This window comes from Lynx canadensis, chromosome D2, assembly GCF_007474595.2.
Source record: "Lynx canadensis isolate LIC74 chromosome D2, mLynCan4.pri.v2, whole genome shotgun sequence".
Classification (NCBI taxonomy): Eukaryota; Metazoa; Chordata; class Mammalia; order Carnivora; family Felidae; genus Lynx; species Lynx canadensis.
This window is the reverse complement of record NC_044313.2, coordinates 52,760,260-52,772,570: the sequence shown is the minus strand read 5'-3', so window position 1 is coordinate 52,772,570 and position 12,311 is coordinate 52,760,260. Positions and strand designations below refer to the sequence as shown.

The 12,311-nt window shown below is 32.6% G+C and overlaps 1 protein-coding gene and 1 non-coding gene across 4 annotated transcripts in view; both read left to right on the top strand.

Moving 5' to 3' along the window:
• The window catches only part of ADK (adenosine kinase), a 532,082-nt gene that overhangs the window by 134,430 nt on the left and 385,341 nt on the right, over window positions 1-12,311 (top strand). The gene's annotated exons all lie outside the window — the stretch shown is intronic.
• Window positions 10,931-11,046, top strand: LOC115527880. Its single transcript, XR_003973093.1, has one exon. It is a non-coding gene; the product is annotated as a U5 spliceosomal RNA (small nuclear RNA).

The window sequence follows — 12,311 nt, the reverse complement described above, 5'->3', positions numbered from 1 at the left end:
TGAAAGTTACTTTTTTGCATTATTTTTCTTACCCATATACCTTACCCAACTTCTCTTACTGTTTGTAAGTTTTCTGTTCATTTTTATTGAGAATTTTTTAAGGTGTGTAACAATAACAGTTTTAAGTAGTAATAGATTTATTTCTTGATTCCCAATATTTATACCTTTAATTTCTTTCATTTTGCTTAATAGTGTTCACTAGTATTCCAGTAGGATAATAAATGGTGGTGATAGTGGAAGTTCTTGTTTTATTTCTAACTTGGCAAATTAGTGGTATAGTTATTCATTTCATGGTAGTCCCCTCACTTTCAAAAAGTATTATTTCATAGGCTCTTTTTAGTGAATTTCTACCACTGGACCCTCGTGCCACTTTGTACTTTACTTGCTACTACATGGCAGCACTTTAGACAAGCCATCATTGATTATTCCATCTTTTCCCCATTAATTTGCAATACCTCCTAACTATGTCTCCTAATTTTACTGAAAATAAAGTGCTATTTTAATTTTCCTTGATTTTACATGATTTCCAGTACAAGGAAGTATCCCATGAACATATTAGATGTTCTCAGAAATTTCAAACTTAAAGTTGGAGCATCCGGAATTGAACTACAACTCCATTTTTCCTTTTCTCTGTGTACAAATGAAATATTTAGAGTTGCTCAGATTTGAGTGATCATATTCCTCCCTTAGGGTTCTGGCTACTGTAAAACCAACTTATTTATTACTTAAAGCAGACATTTTTTGTGCAAGGCTATTTTAAGTCTCAGTAGTTAGTTTCATTTTTGCTTTATTGTCAAAATTGTGTTTGTATTTCAAGGCAATGCTCCATTATCTGCTAGCTTTCAGTGTTGCTGTGGTGAAATCTGATGCCCTTCTGTTTCTTGATCCTTTGTTTGAAACATTTGTTTTATTCTACAAAAAGCCTTTAGGCTCTTTGTACTGATAATGTCTTTGTAGGGGTTTCTTTTCATCCATTTTACTGGACACTTTGGTGATGAATTCTTTTGACATGGATCATGTCCATTAATTCAGAGAAATTTTCTTGAATTATTTATTTGATTTCTTCTTCTTTTCTTTGTTCTCTCTCTCTCTTGTTTTTTGAACTCTAATTATTTGGTTTTTGGACATCTTGGACTGGTCCTCTAAATTAATCTTTTCTAATTTTATATTGATTTTTGACAAATTTTGATTTTTACTGTCATTTTTATTTCAAAGTGTTATTTATTTTAATAGTTTTTTTTTTTTTTTTTTTTTTTTTTTTTTTTTTAGTAGCATCTGTTCTTGTCTCATGGATGCAGTATCTCCTGGCATCTCTCTGAGGATATTAATAATAAGATAACATTTTTCTCAAGCTTTTCCCCTATCATATGTATCCCTTTCCTCCAAGCTGTCATTTACAATTTTTGTTTATTTTGGCTTCAATCTTTCACAGTAGAGATTTTCTCTTTCTTTCTTTCTTTCGTTCTTTCTTTCGTTCTTTCTTTCTTTCTTTCTTTCTTTCTATGTTTTATTTATTTTTGAGAGAGAGAGAGACAGAGAGAGAGAGAGAGACAGAGTGTAATCTGGGAAGGGGCAGGGAGAGAAAGAGACATAGAATCTAAAGCCGGCTCCAGGCTCTGAGCTGTCAACACAGAGCCCGATGCGGGGCTCAAACCACAAGCCATGAGATCATGACCTGAGCTGAAGTAGGACACTTAACCAACTGATTCAAGTGCCCCATAGAGTAGTTTTCTAGTGAGATATTCAATTGATCAGTATTGAGATATTAATGGTTACAAAAAGAATTTGCCACATTGGTATATATAATGTTCATTTGAAGCATGTAAAAGAAATAATGATTATTATGTATTATTATAAACAGTGTATGAAAATAACATTGATTTAATTCTTCACTTTTAATACAGTTAATTTGAATTTTCAGCTTTTACCACTCACCAGATACCAATATGCTTTATGGGAAGCTGGGTTCTTCTTTACCCTCAGGGGCTGAATCTGAATTAATCTAAGCCAATCATGGTTATTTCATTCCCTTTGTGCCAGTGATTGATTTAGTAACAAGTGGGCAGCAACAGTTGAGAAGTTTAATGGGAAAGTTTTCCTTTTATTTATTTATTTTTTTGCTAGACATACAGAAGGGGCAATCTTTCTTCAGAACTTTGGACATTAGGTAAAGTGATACTTGGAACTATGGTAGCTGTTTTTGAACCATTAAGGAAGAAAAGCCATCACACTAAGGATGACACAGGGAAAACATGGATAGAACTGAGGCCTCAAGTGATATTGAGTTGTAAATTAATCCCAGAGCTGTTGTAGCACTGGATGTTTTGTTATATGAGGTAATAATTCCTCTGATTGTCTTTAAAAAAACAATGAAAATAAGTATTACTTATATCTAGCTAAAAAATATTCTTAGTAAACATTCTAAAGTTCAAATTATATAAATATTAAAGCTTAAAACTGCAGTTTTCTGAGAAGTTAGTGATTATTGTTTTTGCTAAAATAAGCTGAATTGGATATTTATATCATGTTCTTTCATTATTGTTATCTTTGTCCATAACTTATGTGGATCTGACATTTTAGCTGTTTGGTAAAGCTGATGATTTTAATCTTTTGTTTTGGTATGATTCAGGTTGACCTGACATCTTAATAAGTCTGGCCCTTAGGACTGATTAAAGAAACATCTTATTTGTTGAAGTATGTACATTTTCTTCATGAAATTGGTTTTTCTTTTTATCTGTGACTTGTCTTGCTAAAACTTTGAAGCATATGTTTTTGATACTGGCATTACATTTTTAATTAATATTTTAGATGCAAAAGGTGACAGTTTAAAAGATTGTTTTGTTAGTGGTTTATCCTTAAAAGCAAGTGGCATTTGGTTTTATTTTACAATAGAATTTAATCTTATATGTTTTTTGTTAAAGTAATGTTAACCAAAAAATCTCTTATTGAACTATTTGTGGTGAGCTTTTTAAGGATGTTTAAGATTTCACATGGAGTTTAACTGATCACAGATGAAGTTGTAAATTAATACCTCATGAGCGTATTTGACTGCAGGGCATTGTTTGTGAATCAAAACTGCTTTGTTCCTGTAAACTGTGAAAGAGGTTTAAGCATATGGATTAAAATTGCATGGTGATTCCAGTGTACTTATGAAAAGACACTGTAGTTGGATCATATAAAATGTACTAAAATATTATCAGTGGCTATAAATTGTAATAATTCCCTTAAGCTTTTAAGGGTTGTAAGATTTAGTTTTATTCCTTTGTTGGATTTAACCACCTTAATAAGAAATTGTTTTGTTGTTTTAAAGCTGTACATAGCAATAAGAATAATCATTAATGTATAATGGTAACACAGTGAAGTTTCCCAGAAAACATGTATTTTTATGTAAATGTTCACAACTATATCAAATATATACATGGTTTTTTTCTTGTTTTCATTTAAATCATTCTCTTACCAGAAACTGTGGAATGAATAATTGTTCATTGATAGCTTCTATTATAAGATTATTAATGTGTTGTTTAGTGTCAAATCAGACTTCTTTTGCTGTTATTTTTGTTTTACAATATATGAAAGTCACTGTATTGTAGAATGTACTCTCTGGCCATGACAAATTGAAGTTTCCATTGAAAACAATAGCAGAAAATTAGGGAAGCCTTGTTCTGGAAGACAGTGATAAGTTAGAGGAAATAGGATTGTGCTTTAATTAACTTCTTAGGTCAATAAGGCAAACACTAGATCATACTTAGCAAAGGTTTGAGTGTCATCCTTTTAGATCTCTTCACATTCTTTGAAAACTTTGGTACCTGTTTTACAAATACTCTTTTTTCTTGTATCTTCTTAACTTTCCTGTGGATGATATTTCCAGCACCAGTTATCACACTTCCTTAAACTCCTCTATTATAACTACCCTTATCTCCCTTCCACTTGAGCAACCCTCTTTCCACATTCTGAACCTATTCCCTGCCTCAACTGCTTTAAAAAATTATGTATCAGCTTCCTGTTTAGTTCCTTTGTATTTTTACTTTATTCTCTTTATTTAGCCTGAGTGGCATGGTCAGTTGCTTCAACTACATTTTGCCATTGCCTTCAATTCTCTCTCCCTTTTGACCTTGTCAGTTTCTAAACCTGGGTCAGTTTAATTGCGTGCCTTGCTTCTTGACTTTTTGTCACAATTTATTTTGCCATACTAGAGGCTTTCAGTCATCTTTGATCCTATTCCCTAAACAAGCAGATTGTTTGCTAGCTCTTATTTACCATTTGAAATGTCTTTCAAATCTCACCCCTTTTTGCTACTCTCCTGTTTATTGCCCCTGTCACTATCTCTTGCATTGAATCTTGTAGCCCTTTCTTCTTTGGCTGCATTTCTCCAGTGGTTCTTTCTTTTTGCCTTTTCTATCCCATCAACACATGAGAGATTGGATTCCCATCCAACCACTTCATCCCCATCTTAATTAAGAGAAGCTTCTTTAAGTAGTAATTCTCAGTTGAAGCACCAAATATTGTGAGTCTCTGTGTAGTGTGTATTTATTTAGTTTTCAGAATACCTTAAAAGCGATTTTCTTCCTTCCTGAGGTCCTGAAGGATCTGTTGCAGGACTTTCTCAATTCCACCTTCTATAGTGCTACAGGAGTCATCCTTCTGAAATGTGGATTTGTTCACTTTACAAATGTATAGCAACTTACTTTTTGCCAAGTACTGGAATAGCTGCTAGAGTACGGAAGATGAATGCTAAGGTGTTTGCCTTTGAGAAAAGTATTAATGACATAGTACATCTGTCATTTACTAGAACTTTTAAGTGTTAGGCACTTCCTAGATATGTTCCCCCCACCCCCCGCCCTTGGATTTATTCTTATAAAAGTCCTTCAGTGTAGATAATATTAGTAACTGTACAGATGAGTGAACTGAATCACATAGAATTCTGAGCAATCACACAGCAAGTAATTCTATAAACAAGTGATAAGTGTTATGACAATTACTTGAAAAGGGACCTCTGAGAGCATATAGGAGAGATACCTAGTTTAGGATTGGAATATTAACAAGGTAGGCTTCACAAAGAAGATGATGCCTTAAGCTGAGTCTTTCAAGACAAGTATGATGCTTGTGAGAAGAAAATGATACACAGATAGGAAGGTATGTATGTGGCATGGTTGTGCTTGTGAACAGGCTTTGCAAAAGACATGCAGACATGAGAAAGCATTTTGTGGGAACACCTCAATATGACTGAATCATAGTGCCTGAGTTGGGGAACTGAGAGTGTTTTAGCAGATGTAAACACATTAAACCAGGTTGTATTACGTGTATGCACTGATAAGAAGTTTAGATTTGTTTTTAGTGGGTGATAGGGATGATGTTAAATAGGAGAGTTAACTGATTAGACATTGTGAAAAGTGGATTAGAGCAAAGCCTTTCTGGAATCATAAAGGCCTATCTATTAGTCTGTTGGAATAGCCCAATAAGAAATAGGAGGTCCTGAAATGTGTCAGTAAAATTGAAAACAACAACAACAATAACAACAACAACAACAACAACAACAACACAGGTGCAACACAGGCTCTTTGGGAGGTAGAATCAACAGACTTAGTGGTGTAAAAAGTGAGTGAGAGGAATGATTTCTCAGGGTATCCTCAGCTTGGGAGAGTAGTTATGCCAATCCAAGATATTTTATGCTTGTATGTATGTATGTATGTATGTATTTAGAAATATGTTCTTTAAACACCTTGGCCAACTGTGAGCTTTGAGACCTTTTCATTTATCAAGCCTTCCTTGAATGCCCAACAGCTCAGATATATCCTGCGTCCTGGGAGGGGGCACAGTGGAAGTTCTAGGACTTGCCCATCTAGTAGAATCTCTTGAGTTTAAATAGTTTTCAAACTTTCAGTTTTCGTATTTTCCAGTACAGAAAACAAACTTTGCTAGGGGTCATGTAAATCAGTATTGTGGTTTAAAAAACAAGTGACCATAGTATATGGAAGTAAACTTTAAAAACTTGACTATAGAATTCTTCACCTAAATATCATTGTTTTTTGTTTTTTGTTTTTTGCCTATTTATCGACTATTAAAATATTATAGTGAGTTTCAGTTACTGGAGGTATCTCTTTACATACCTTTGGTATGGAACCTTGATAACTAATACAGTGGAAAATAGGATCAAAACAGGGTAACATTGTCATCTCACTTTTCTTTCTTAATATCCATGGAAGTTATTTTTTCTTAAATTATTTAAGAACTTATTTATATGAAAAGTAAGTAATGTTTTTTAACCCTGTATTGCAGTTGAATGGGGGGAGGATGGTTAGTTTGAAAATTATGTCATCTAGGAAATGAAAATATCATAATGAAATAGTTGATACTTCTTTGTTGAATTGAACCATGATGTTGTGTAATAAAGCCTGGATTAAACTTTATTGCAACTTAAAAGATATAAAAAATAATAAAAATAGAATAAACTTTATTGCAACTCCGACACCCCTCACACACACACTCAAATACACACATATCTATACTATATAAAGTCCGAAGTTTGTGGCTTCTTTCATGAACTGCGTATCATTTTGTTATGATACTTCGCTTTACACATAGTAGATATTTGATAAATATTTGTTGAAGTGGACTGAATAAACATTTCACTCTCAAAACTATGTGAAGATGAAGCCTAAGTAAATATGTGCTTTGAGCCATAATGAGAGTTAAAATTACTTAAAATGTAGTCTTATTACAAAATAGCATGTTTCTTTCTGATTGGTAAGAATTTGGAAAACATGTAAAATAGAATGAAAAATAAGAAGATCATCAGTAATTCTAATGAGAATAAAATACTCCTATTGCCTATTCTTTTGTAACTAATTTTTCTATCAAAAACAGTACTGCATTTTTTAGAGAGGGGAGTACTTCAGGAAGGTTGTTACTTTCTTAAATTGGTGCTTTTCAAAAAAATTGGCTCTAAAGCGATCTCCTGCAGTGAATCTTCTCTTGATGATTTTTAAAAGACCTTCACCTCCTAAAATAAAGGGGAAAAAATTCTCCTTTATGGAAAAAGGAGAGAAGATGAAATGTATGGTGTCATAATACACCTGAAAATTGATATATTTCTGTAGATACATGGACAATTAGTAGTTTACTTGTTCTTAAAATAATATTTCTAAATTCTATTAGGGTTCTTGGCTACATGTGACAAGAAACCTAACTAGCACTAGCTTTGGCTAACAAAGGAATTTAGTAACTCAAGTCACTGAGGTGCACTCACACAAAAATATGGTTACAGTTGGGCCTTAGGGATGACTAAACTTCTAAGGACTCAAAAGCTGTCAGATTTTTCTTTCTTCAGTTCTTCTTCCCTTTGTCTGTCTCAGAGTTATCTTCAATTTGTCAGACTGCCTTTTTTTACTTCATCTTTTTTTTTTTTTTTTTACTTACTGTGTTTTCTTGGTTTTGTGCTAGGTTTTTTTTTTATTGCTTTTTTGAAAAATTAAACAGTAGTATTTATTAGTAATTTCAGATACCGTTTTCACATTTTAAACATATGCAAGATAAATATCTAGAAAAAATAGTTTGGTTTAATATTTTTGTAAGATTTACAATGTATATCACTGTTCTTTGTCAAAAGAGTAATCTCAAATGAAATATCTATGATAGGATTCTCATTTGTTTAATGGCTGAAAAAGCCTTTCAGTTTACACTAGGGACGAGTAGATAAATTTTAATATTTGTGACCAGTGTTCATATTCTAAGGTATTAAATGCTTTTATGATAGAAATGTGTTTTTACTTATAGAAGGAGAAAAAATTCATTTTTTTGTGATTTACAAAGTTTTCCCCATTTTTGCTGAATGCTTTCTTTTTAAAAAATTATACATCCTTCCAGGCTTTTCTTCTTGCTGATCACCTAAAGTGCTAAATGTGTTTTGTTAAGGTGACCCTTGAAGATTGCTCTTATAGACTAAAGAGAGGCACTGCATTTTCTAATGTTGTGAAAGAGGTTATATTTAGCTATTGGTATTTCAAGTTGGAACACTTCATTCTACTGTGACTTTTGTTAATGAGTCATCTGGAGAAAATGGGCTGCCTCTTGCTTTTAGGAAGAGTCTGCAGCAAATAATAATAATAAGTTGAACACTGTGGGAGATTTTCTGCCAAATAACAAACTTAAAATGGAAACTGTTTTGTAATACATTTTATTGCCTGTATGTAAAATATATGCTCAAGGATATAGAAATATTTTGCTCATTATTATCTTCAGCTGATAAAAACAAATAATAATCCTGACGTCACATATAACAAAAAGAAAGCATTTTCTACCAAAGCATCGTGTAGGTTGTTATGAGTTATAGGCAAGTGGGAAGCTAGCATATTTTTTTAAATTAATTTATTTAAGAATTTTAATTCCAGTATAGTTAACACACAGTGTTTTATTAGTTGCAGGTGTACAATATAGTGATTCAACAATTCTATACATTATTCACTGCTCATCAGTTTAATAACTGTACTCCTAATCCCCTTCATCTATTTTACCTATCCATCCACTCATTACCCCCTGGTAACCATCAGTTTGTTCTCTACATTTAAGAGTCCGTTGGTTTTTTTTTGGTTTGTCTCTTTTTTTCTTTGTTCATTTGTTTTGTTTCTTAAATTCCACATATAAGTGAAATCACATGGTATTTCTCGTTCTCTGACTGACTTATTATTCACTTAGCATTATACCCTCTAGATCCATCCACGTTGTTACCAATGGCAAGATTTCATTCTTTTTATCACTGAACAATATTCCATTATATTATATATAATCACATCTTCTGTGGTCGTTCATCTGTCAGTGGACATTGGGTTGCTTCCATAATTTGGCTATTGTAGACAATGCTACAATAAACATAAGGGTGCATATATCTTTTCAAATTAGTGTTTTTGTGTTCTTTGCATAAATACCCAGTAGTGGAATTACTGGATTATATGATAATTCTATTTTTTATTTTTTGAAGAACCTAGCAATGGTCAAATCTTAATGATAATTTTTAGTAACTGGGGAAAGTATTGCGATTATTAAAGTATTGATTTTTTAAAAACGTATTTTTATATTTGTTTAACTTTTCCCATTTTTTAATTTTGGTAAAATACACATAACATAAAATTTGCCATCTTAACTATTTTTAAGTGTAGGTTTAGTGGTATTAAATACATTCATACTCTTGTGCAGCCATTACCACCACCCATCTCATAACTCTTTTAAATAGCTGAATCTCCATACCCATTAAATTATCACTCTTCTTCCCCTCTTTCCTCTATCCCCTGGCAACCACCATTCTACTTGCTTTTTCTATGATTTCGACTATAAATGGAATTATATAGTATTTGTCTTTTTGGTGCCTGGCTTAGTTTACTTAGTATAATATTCTTAAAGTTCATCCCTGTTGTAGCCTATGTCAGCATTTCCTTCCTTTTTAAGGCTGAATAATATTGCATTGTACATAAACACCATATTTTGCTTATCTGTTTATCCATCAGTGAACACCTGAGTGGCTTCCATGTTTTAGCTTTTGTGAATAATACTGATATGAATGTGAATGTACAAATATCTCTTTGAGACCTTGCTTTCAGTTTTTTGGTGTATATACCCAAAAGTGAAATTGCTGGATCATATGATAATTCTATTTTTAATTATTGAGGGAACCACTGTACCTCTTTTCACAGTGGCTATACCAGTTTACATTCCCACCAACTGTGCATAAGGGTTCTAATGTCTCCATTTCCTTGCCAACACTTGTTATTTCTTGTTTTTCAATAGTAGGCTTCCTAATGGGTGTGAGGTACTAATAATTTTGATTTGCATTTTCCTGATGATTAGTGATGTTGAACATCTATCCTTGTGCTTATTAGCTATTTGTATATGTTCTTTGGGGACATGTTTATTCAAGTCCTTTGCCCAATTTTGAATCAGGCTGTTTGTTTATTGTTGTTGAATTTTAGGAGTTCTCTATAGATTCTGGATATTATTTCCTTATTAGATAAATGATTCATAAAGATTTTTTCCCATCCTGTGGGTTGCCTTTTTATTCTGTTGATGCTGTCTTTGATATACAAAGGTTTTTAATTTTCATGAAGTACAATTTGTCTATTTTTGTTATTGCCTATGCTTTTGGTGTCATATCCAAGAAATCATTGCCAAATTCAAAAAACTTTTTGCCTTATTTTTTTTTCTAAGAGTTTCATCGTTTTAGCTCTTAAAATTTAGATTTTTAATCCATTTTGAATTAATTTTTTCTATATGGTGTTAGGTACGGATCCACTTTCATTCTTTTGCATGTAAATATCCAGTTTTCCCAGCACCAATTGTTGAAAAACCCTGTTTTCCCACTGAATGGTCTTTGCATCATTGTCAAAAATCATTTCACCATGTATGTGAGGGTTTATTTCTGGATTCTCTGTACCATCCCATTGGTCTATATGTCTTTTTGCCAGTACACACTGTTTTGATTATTGTAGCTTTATAGTAAGTTTTGAAATCAGGACGTGTGAGTCCTCTCACTTTGTTCTTCTTTTTGAAGCTTATTTTGGCTATTTGGGGGTCCCTTGAGATTCCATATGCATTTTTAAGGTGGCTATTTCTTGAGATTCCATATGAATTTTAAGGTAGATTTTTCTTTTCTGCAGAACAGATCACTGGGATTTTGATAATGTGCTAAATTTTTCATAGGTTTTGTTGTTGTTACCACCTCATATTTAATTTAGTATTACACCTTTACAAAATTAGAAATTCTTTGAGAGTGGATAGTTGGCAAGGGGTATGAGAGATACGAGTTCTAATATTAGCTACCTTTATACATGTCACACTGATTGCATACTTCATTTTTCTTATCTATACAATAGTTTTTTCCTCATGACTTTTCTTGTAGGAATGAAAGGAGATAGTATGGAATAATTAAAAATATATCATACTGATACTCTGTTTTTTCTTCAGATCATATAAATGTTTTGCCTTTTACTAAAGATTTCCTTGGAGAGGAATGATTCTTAGTGTTTACCCAATTTTTTGAGGCCTTGCGCTTGCAGGGCTTACTAATAATAATAATAATGATATATATATATATATATATATATCATATTGAAAAATATGAAGATCTTAGAATTTGTATTTTTGATGCAAGTTGTCTTTTTTGAGGTGAACTTGCCAAGTCTTTCTTGGGCACTGAATGACTATATCACTAGTCATGAACTATAATAGCACCATGAACTATGGGATTTTTTTTTTCCTTTTTCTCAGATTTATTTATTTATTAAATATTTATTTATTTAACATTTATTTAACATTTAACATCTATCTGTCTGTCTGCCTCTCTCTCTGCAGTTTCTTTGTCTCTATCTAGAACTCTTATGAGCTTAGTGTTGCCTGCTATACCAAGAATACCAGTTCTTTACTCTTTTTTTTTTTTTTTTTAACAAAGATCATGTGCAATATACTGGAGGGGAATTTGGGCCTTTGGTTCTGCCTTAGGAAAGCCTGCCTTTTTGTTCTTTTTATACATGGCAGTCAGGCTATATAGGCCAGTTCCTGCCATGGAAGGATAGTTCCTTTTGTGAAGTCTATCCTTTTTGTGGGTCTCACAGAATCATTTCTTTGTAGTGAAGTAGAGTGTATGTTATGGCATAATTCTTTGTGTCCTTACTCATCGCAGTTTTGGAGTATTGGGGAATCAGTAGTGTTTGAAAGATTGACTGATTTGTTCTTCCAGCATTTATTTAATGAATGCACTTGGATTTTTTATAGTCTAAACTCAACAAATCCAAGCTGAACTCCTAATTTTCCCCACTGTCCCAAACCTGTTCCACCTACAGCCTTCTCTGTTTCACTTAATGGCAACTCTGTCCTGGTTGTTTAGACTAAAAACCTTAAAGGTATTCTTGGTACTTCTCTTTTTCTTATAGCACATATCCTGTCCTTCACACATTTTACTGAACCACCTTTGAACTATATCGTGAATCTAAACACTTCTTACCATCTACACTGCTGTAGTCATCTGTCCTATGCTTTGTGCCACCATTATCCTTTGCCTGAATTATTACAATGGCCTCTTAACCTAGTTTCTCTCCTTCCACCCTTGGCTGCTTTCCTCATATTCTCAGCCCAGCAGACAAGGTTGACTTTTTAAAAACAAAAGTCAGACCAAATACTCTGATAAAAATACGTTAGGTATAAAAATGGTAAAGAAAGGAAATGCTATTTGCAGATGAAAGTACTGTATTTTTGTAAAACGAAGAAGTGAAAAATAATTAGAAACCAACATTTACTTGGTGGGTAATTACAAAATTAATACACAAACA